Here is a 10,000-nt window from a genome sequence, read left to right on the forward strand (position 1 = left end):
CAGAAGCGCTGGACCCTTCAGCGCTTCGCTCCTATCCCCTACTACGGCTGTAGCATAGGGGGACCGCCAGAAGCGCTGGACCCTTCAGCGCTTCGCTCATATCCCCTACTACGGCTGTAGCATAGGGGGACCGCCAGAAGCGCTGGACCCTTCAGCGCTTCGCTCATATCCCCTACTACGGCTGTAGCATAGGGGGACCGCCAGAAGCGCTGGACCCTTCAGCGCTTCGCTCATATCCCCTACTACGGCTGTAGCATAGGGGGACCGCCAGAAGCGCTGGACCCTTCAGCGCTTCGCTCATATCCCCTACTACGGCTGTAGCATAGGGGGACCGCCAGAAGCGCTGGACCCTTCAGCGCTTCGCTCCTATCCCCTACTACGGCTGTAGCATAGGGGGACCGCCAGAAGCGCTGGACCCTTCAGCGCTTCGCTCATATCCCCTACTACGGCTGTAGCATAGGGGAACCGCCAGAAGCGCTGGACCCTTCAGCGCTTCGCTCATATCCCCTACTACGGCTGTAGCATAGGGGGACCGCCAGAAGCGCTGGACCCTTCAGCGCTTCGCTCATATCCCCTACTACGGCTGTAGCATAGGGGGACCGCCAGAAGCGCTGGACCCTTCAGCGCTTCGCTCATATCCCCTACTACGGCTGTAGCATAGGGGAACCGCCAGAAGCGCTGGACCCTTCAGCGCTTCGTCCCTACTACGGCTGTAACATAGGGGAACCGCCAGAAGCGCTGGACCCTTCAGCGCTTCGCTCATATCCCCTACTACGGCTGTAGCATAGGGGGACCGCCAGAAGCGCTGGACCCTTCAGCGCTTCGCTCATATCCCCTACTACGGCTGTAGCATAGGGGAACCGCCAGAAGCGCTGGACCCTTCAGCGCTTCGTCCCTACTACGGCTGTAACATAGGGGAACCGCCAGAAGCGCTGGACCCTTCAGCGCTTCGCTCATATCCCCTACTACGGCTGTAGCATAGGGGAACCGCCAGAAGCGCTGGACCCTTCAGCGCTTCGCTCCTATCCCCTAGTATACACTGGGTAGTCTGTTCCTATCATTGTGTGCAAGGTGGCTTGGTTACCCCCTACCAAAATGGGTCACAGCCGTAATAGGCGAAGTACAGAAGCGCTGGAACCTTCAGCGCTTCGCCCCTATCACGGCTTTAAAACCCGAGCGAAAAACTCTATGTCCTTAAACGAAATACCCGTTTTGCGCGGTCCATATCTCCGCGAAAACACAACGCACAGCCGGGACACTCATATCTAATTGTAGTCCAAGTCCCCCTCTACAAACACATCAGAGTGGATCCTGGATGCGACCTCCACAGCCGAGGCACGAGTCGGTCAAAGTAGGTCGCAGGGACCATATTACGCGCGCCATATCTACCCGGAAATAGAACGCACAGCGGGGATACTCATGCCCAGTTGTCGAGCTGGAAGTCCTCTAACCACCCATATAAGATGAATAATAAACGGATACACACAGCCGATGCAGCGCGTGTTTGAAAACCGCCGATCGATCTTCATACTCTGACAAAATCACAGCGAAAAATCCTTAAACCAAATACCCGTTTTGCGCGGTCCATATCTCCGCGAAAACACAACGCACAGCCGGGAACCTCATATCTAATTGTAGTCCAAGTCCACTTCTACAAACCTATCCGAGTGGATCCTGGATGCGAGGTCCACAGCCGAGGCACCACGCGGTCAAAGTAGGTCGCAGGGGCCCTATTACGCGCGCCATATCTACCCGGAAATGGAACGCACAGCGGGGATTCTTATTTTGAATACACGGTCGCGACGTCCTCTAACTACCCATATAAGCAGAATAATAAACGGGTATCCACAGCCGAGGCAGCACGTATTTGAAAACCGCCGACCGATCTTCATACTCTGACAAAATCACAGCGATAGCGCCAATACTCTGTTTCCTTAAACCAAATCGCCGTCTTGCGCGGTCCATATCCCCGCGAATACACAACGCACAGCCGGGACACCTATGCCGACCTGTAGCCACCGTCAACCTCTAAAGACATGTGGAGGGTGATCCACAATCGGACACTCACAGCCGAGGCACGACGCGGTCAAAGTAGGTCGCAGGGACCATATTACGCGCGCCATATCTACCCGGAAATAGAACGCACAGCGGGGATACTCATGCCCAGTTGTCAAGCTGGAAGTCCTCTAACCACCCATATAAGATGAATAATAAACGGATACACACAGCCGATGCAGCGCGTGTTTGAAAACCGCCGATCGATCTTCATACTCTGACAAAATCACAGCGAAAAATCCTTAAACCAAATACCCGTTTTGCGCGGTCCATATCTCCGCGAAAACACAACGCACAGCCGGGAACCTCATATCTAATTGTAGTCCAAGTCCACTTCTACAAACCTATCCGAGTGGATCCTGGATGCGAGGTCCACAGCCGAGGCACCACGCGGTCAAAGTAGGTCGCAGGGGCCCTATTACGCGCGCCATATCTACCCGGAAATGGAACGCACAGCGGGGATTCTTATTTTGAATACACGGTCGCGACGTCCTCTAACTACCCATATAAGCAGAATAATAAACGGGTATCCACAGCCGAGGCAGCACGTATTTGAAAACCGCCGACCGATCTTCATACTCTGACAAAATCACAGCGATAGCGCCAATACTCTGTTTCCTTAAACCAAATCGCCGTCTTGCGCGGTCCATATCCCCGCGAATACACAACGCACAGCCGGGACACCTATGCCGACCTGTAGCCACCGTCAACCTCTAAAGACATGTGGAGGGTGATCCACAATCGGACACTCACAGCCGAGGCACGACGCGGTCAAAGTAGGTCGCAGGGACCATATTACGCGCGCCATATCTACCCGGAAATAGAACGCACAGCGGGGATACTCATGCCCAGTTGTCAAGCTGGAAGTCCTCTAACCACCCATATAAGATGAATAATAAACGGATACACACAGCCGATGCAGCGCGTGTTTGAAAACCGCCGATCGATCTTCATACTCTGACAAAATCACAGCGAAAAATCCTTAAACCAAATACCCGTTTTGCGCGGTCCATATCTCCGCGAAAACACAACGCACAGCCGGGAACCTCATATCTAATTGTAGTCCAAGTCCACTTCTACAAACCTATCCGAGTGGATCCTGGATGCGAGGTCCACAGCCGAGGCACCACGCGGTCAAAGTAGGTCGCAGGGGCCCTATTACGCGCGCCATATCTACCCGGAAATGGAACGCACAGCGGGGATTCTTATTTTGAATACACGGTCGCGACGTCCTCTAACTACCCATATAAGCAGAATAATAAACGGGTATCCACAGCCGAGGCAGCACGTATTTGAAAACCGCCGACCGATCTTCATACTCTGACAAAATCACAGCGATAGCGCCAATACTCTGTTTCCTTAAACCAAATCGCCGTCTTGCGCGGTCCATATCCCCGCGAATACACAACGCACAGCCGGGACACCTATGCCGACCTGTAGCCACCGTCAACCTCTAAAGACATGTGGAGGGTGATCCACAATCGGACACTCACAGCCGAGGCACGACGCGGTCAAAGTAGGTCGCAGGGACCATATTACGCGCGCCATATCTACCCGGAAATAGAACGCACAGCGGGGATACTCATGCCCAGTTGTCGAGCTGGAAGTCCTCTAACCACCCATATAAGATGAATAATAAACGGATACACACAGCCGATGCAGCGCGTGTTTGAAAACCGCCGATCGATCTTCATACTCTGACAAAATCACAGCGAAAAATCCTTAAACCAAATACCCGTTTTGCGCGGTCCATATCTCCGCGAAAACACAACGCACAGCCGGGAACCTCATATCTAATTGTAGTCCAAGTCCACTTCTACAAACCTATCCGAGTGGATCCTGGATGCGAGGTCCACAGCCGAGGCACCACGCGGTCAAAGTAGGTCGCAGGGGCCCTATTACGCGCGCCATATCTACCCGGAAATGGAACGCACAGCGGGGATTCTTATTTTGAATACACGGTCGCGACGTCCTCTAACTACCCATATAAGCAGAATAATAAACGGGTATCCACAGCCGAGGCAGCACGTATTTGAAAACCGCCGACCGATCTTCATACTCTGACAAAATCACAGCGATAGCGCCAATACTCTGTTTCCTTAAACCAAATCGCCGTCTTGCGCGGTCCATATCCCCCGCGAATACACAACGCACAGCCGGGACACCTATGCCGACCTGTAGCCACCGTCAACCTCTAAAGACATGTGGAGGGTGATCCACAATCGGACACTCACAGCCGAGGCACGACGCGGTCAAAGTAGGTCGCAGGGACCATAATACGCGCGCCATATCTACCCGGAAATAGAACGCACAGCGGGGATACTCATGCCCAGTTGTCAAGCTGGAAGTCCTCTAACCACCCATATAAGATGAATAATAAACGGATACACACAGCCGATGCAGCGCGTGTTTGAAAACCGCCGATCGATCTTCATACTCTGACAAAATCACAGCGAAAAATCCTTAAACCAAATACCCGTTTTGCGCGGTCCATATCTCCGCGAAAACAACGCACAGCCGGGAACCTCATATTCTAATTGTAGTCCAAGTCCACTTCTACAAACTATCCGAGTGGATCCTGGATGCGAGGTCCACAGCCGAGGCACCACGCGGTCAAAGTAGGTCGCAGGGGCCCTATTACGCGCGCCATATCTACCCGGAAATGGAACGCACAGCGGGGATTCTTATTTTGAATACACGGTCGCCGACGTCCTCTAACTACCCATATAAGCAGAATAATAAACGGGTATCCACAGCCGAGGCAGCACGTATTTGAAAACCGCCGACCGATCTTCATACTCTGACAAAATCACAGCGATAGCGCCAATACTCTGTTTCCTTAAACCAAATCGCCGTCTTGCGCGGTCCATATCCCCCGCGAATACACAACGCACAGCCGGGACACCTATGCCGACCTGTAGCCACCGTCAACCTCTAAAGACATGTGGAGGGTGATCCACAATCGGACACTCACAGCCGAGGCACGACGCGGTCAAAGTAGGTCGCAGGGACCATATTACGCGCGCCATATCTACCCGGAAATAGAACGCACAGCGGGGATACTCATGCCCAGTTGTCAAGCTGGAAGTCCTCTAACCACCCATATAAGATGAATAATAAACGGATACACACAGCCGATGCAGCGCGTGTTTGAAAACCGCCGATCGATCTTCATACTCTGACAAAATCACAGCGAAAAATCCTTAAACCAAATACCCGTTTTGCGCGGTCCATATCTCCGCGAAAACACAACGCACAGCCGGGAACCTCATATCTAATTGTAGTCCAAGTCCACTTCTACAAACCTATCCGAGTGGATCCTGGATGCGAGGTCCACAGCCGATGCACCACGCGGTCAAAGTAGGTCGCAGGGGCCCTATTACGCGCGCCATATCTACCCGGAAATGGAACGCAACAGCGGGGGATTCTTATTTTGAATACACGGTCGCGACGTCCTCTAACTACCCATATAAGCAGAATAATAAACGGGTATCCACAGCCGAGGCAGCACGTATTTGAAAACCGCCGACCGATCTTTCATACTCTGACAAAATCACAGCGATAGCGCCAATACTCTGTTTCCTTAAACCAAATCGCCGTCTTGCGCGGTCCATATCCCCGCGAATACACAACGCACAGCCGGGACACCTATGCCGACCTGTAGCCACCGTCAACCTCTAAAGACATGTGGAGGGTGATCCACAATCGGACACTCACAGCCGAGGCACGACGCGGTCAAAGTAGGTCGCAGGGACCATATTACGCGCGCCATATCTACCCGGAAATAGAACGCACAGCGGGGATACTCATGCCCAGTTGTCAAGCTGGAAGTCCTCTAACCACCCATATAAGATGAATAATAAACGGATACACACAGCCGATGCAGCGCGTGTTTGAAAACCGCCGATCGATCTTCATACTCTGACAAAATCACAGCGAAAAATCCTTAAACCAAATACCCGTTTTGCGCGGTTCCATATCTCCGCGAAAACACAACGCACAGCCGGGAACCTCATATCTAATTGTAGTCCAAGTCCACTTCTACAAACCTATCCGAGTGGATCCTGGATGCGAGGTCCACAGCCGAGGCACCACGCGGTCAAAGTAGGTCGCAGGGGCCCTATTACGCGCGCCATATCTACCCGGAAATGGAACGCACAGCGGGGATTCTTATTTTGAATACACGGTCGCGACGTCCTCTAACTACCCATATAAGCAGAATAATAAACGGGTATCCACAGCCGAGGCAGCACGTATTTGAAAACCGCCGGACCGATCTTCATACTCTGACAAAATCACAGCGATAGCGCCAATACTCTGTTTCCTTAAACCAAATCGCCGTCTTGCGCGGTCCATATCCCCGCGAATACACAACGCACAGCCGGGACACCTATGCCGACCTGTAGCCACCGTCAACCTCTAAAGACATGTGGAGGGTGATCCACAATCGGACACTCACAGCCGAGGCACGACGCGGTCAAAGTAGGTCGCAGGGACCATATTACGCGCGCCATATCTACCCGGAAATAGAACGCACAGCGGGGATACTCATGCCCAGTTGTCAAGCTGGAAGTCCTCTAACCACCCATATAAGATGAATAATAAACGGATACACACAGCCGATGCAGCGCGTGTTTGAAAACCGCCGATCGATCTTCATACTCTGACAAAATCACAGCGAAAAATCCTTAAACCAAATACCCGTTTTGCGCGGTCCATATCTCCGCGAAAACACAACGCACAGCCGGGAACCTCATATCTAATTGTAGTCCAAGTCCACTTCTACAAACCTATCCGAGTGGATCCTGGATGCGAGGTCCACAGCCGAGGCACCACGCGGTCAAAGTAGGTCGCAGGGGCCCTATTACGCGCGCCATATCTACCCGGAAATGGAACGCACAGCGGGGATTCTTATTTTGAATACACGGTCGCGACGTCCTCTAACTACCCATATAAGCAGAATAATAAACGGGTATCCACAGCCGAGGCAGCACGTATTTGAAAACCGCCGACCGATCTTCATACTCTGACAAAATCACAGCGATAGCGCCAATACTCTGTTTCCTTAAACCAAATCGCCGTCTTGCGCGGTCCATATCCCCGCGAATACACAACGCACAGCCGGGACACCTATGCCGACCTGTAGCCACCGTCAACCTCTAAAGACATGTGGAGGGTGATCCACAATCGGACACTCACAGCCGAGGCACGACGCGGTCAAAGTAGGTCGCAGGGACCATATTACGCGCGCCATATCTACCCGGAAATAGAACGCACAGCGGGGATACTCATGCCCAGTTGTCAAGCTGGAAGTCCTCTAACCACCCATCTAGACACTCCTATAAACGGATACACACAGCCGATACAGCGCGTATTTGAAAACCGCCGACCGATCTTCATACTCTGACAAAATCACAGCGAAAGACTTAAACGAAATACCCGTTTTGCGAGGTCCATATCCCCGCGAATACACAACGCACAGCCGGGACACTTATACCCAGTTGTAGTCCACGTCCCCCTCTACAAAACTATCGGAGTGGATCCTGGATGCGAGGTCCACAGCCGAGGCACGGTGTAGTCAAAGTAGGTCGCAGGGACCATATTACGCGCGCCATATCTACCCGGAAATAGAACGCACAGCGGGGATTCCTATACTGAATACACGGCCCCGACGTCCTCTAACCAACTATGTAAGCTGAATAATAAACGGATAACCACAGCCGAGGCAGCGCGTGTTTGAAAACAGCCGACCGATCTTCATACTCTGACAAAATCACAGCGAAAGACTTAAACGAAATACCCGTTTTGCGAGGTCCATATCCCCGCGAATACACAACGCACAGCCGGGACACTTATATCTAACTGTAGTCCAAGTCCCCCTCTACAAATCTATCCGAGTGGATCATGGATGCGAGGTCCACAACCGAGGCACGATGTAGTCAAAGTAGGTCGCAGGGGCCATATTGCGCGGTCCATATCTACCCGGAAATGGAACGCACAGCGGGGATTCTTATACCGAATCCACGGTCCCGACGTCCTCTAACCACCCATATAAGCATAATAATAAACGGATACCCACAGCCGAGGCAGCACGTATTTGAAAAGCGCCGGCCGATCTTCATACTCTGACAAAAAGCGCCGGGCGATCTTCATACTCTGACAAAATCACAGCCGTTTTTATATCGTTTTGCGAGATGGATATCTCCGCGAATACACAACGCACAGCCGGGATACTCATACCTAATTGTATAATACGTCTACCTCTACAAACCTATCCGAGTGGATCCTGGATGCGAGATCCAGAACCAGGATCCATATCGCGCGGGTAAACGGCGGGAGTAACGAGGACTCTCTTAAGGTAGGGGACGTTACTGGGCTGCGCTGCGAAAGACGAGCGCCAAAACTCTGTTTCCTTAAACGGAAGCGCCGTTTTGCGAGGTGGATATCTCCGCGAAAACACCACGCACAGCCGGGACACTTATACCCAATCGTAGACCACGTCCACCTCTACAAACCTATCCGAGTGGATCCTGGATCCGAGACCCACAGCCGAGGCACCACGCGGTCAAAGTAGGTCGCAGTTGCCGTTTTGCGCGCTCCATCTCTCCGCCAAAACACCACGCACAGCCGGGACACTTATACCCTATTGTAGACCCCGACCTCCTCTAACCACCCATACATGCAGAACAATAAACGGATACCCACAGCCGATGCAGCAAGTAGTTCAAAAGCGCCGGCCGATCTTCGTACTCTGACAAAATCACAGCGAAAGACGAGCGCCAATACTCTGTCTCCTTAAACCAAATCGCCGGTTTGCGCGGTGCATATCCCCGCGAATACACAACGCACAGACTCGTCCCCTACGCCGAATAGTAGACCACGTCCACTTCTAAAGACCTGTGGAGGAGGATCCAGGATCGGGCATTCACAGCCGATGCACGACGTGGTCAAAATAGGTCACTGTAGCCATATTGCGCGCTCAATATCTCCGCCAAAACACAACGCACAGTCGGGGTACTTACGCCGAATTGTAGACCTTGACGTCCTCTAACCAGCCATCCATGCACTCCTATAAACGGATAACCACAGCCGATGCAGCAAGTAGTTCAAAAGCGTCGGCCGATCTTCGTACTCTGACAAAATCACAGCGAAAGACGAGCGACAATATCGCCGGTCTGCGAGGTCCATATCTCCGCGAAAACACAACGCACAGCCGGGACACTTATACCCGATCGTAGACCACATCCACCTCTACAAACCTATCCGAGTGGATCCTGGATCCGAGACCCACAGCCGGGGCACGATGTACGCAAAGCCGGTCACAGTAGCCGAGCGCCAATACTCTGTTTCCTTGAACAAAATCGCCGGTTTGCGAGGTGCATAGCTCCGCGAATACACAACGCACAGCCGGGACACTTATACCCAATTGTAGACCACATCAACCTCTACAAAACTATCCGAGTGGATCCTGGATGCGAGACCCACAGCCGAGGCACGATGTGGTCAGAATAGGTCGCAGGGGCCACATTGCGCGGTCCATAAACCCGGAAATGGAACGCACAGCGGGGATAATAATACCGAAATGTCGACCCAGACGTACTCTCACAACCCATAAGGCAGACCAATAAACTGACACCGACATAACCAATAAACTGACACCGACAAATGAATAAACGGACACCCACAGCCGATGCAGCACGTATTTCAAAAGCGTTGGCGATATTCGTCTCACAGCGAAAGACGAGCGCCAATACTCTGTTTCCTTGAACCAAATTCCCGGTTTGCGCGGTCCATATCTCCGCGAATACACAACGCAAAGACTCGTCCCCTACGCCGAATAGTAGACCACGTCGACTTCTAAAGACCTATGGAGTTAGATCCACAATCGGACACTCACAGCCGATGCACGACGTGGTCAAAATAGGTCACTGTAGCCATATTGCGC

Source organism: Anarhichas minor, unplaced genomic scaffold (assembly GCF_050575085.1).
Source record: "Anarhichas minor isolate MPS153535 unplaced genomic scaffold, ASM5057508v1 ptg000177l, whole genome shotgun sequence".
Taxonomy (NCBI): Eukaryota; Metazoa; Chordata; class Actinopteri; order Perciformes; family Anarhichadidae; genus Anarhichas; species Anarhichas minor.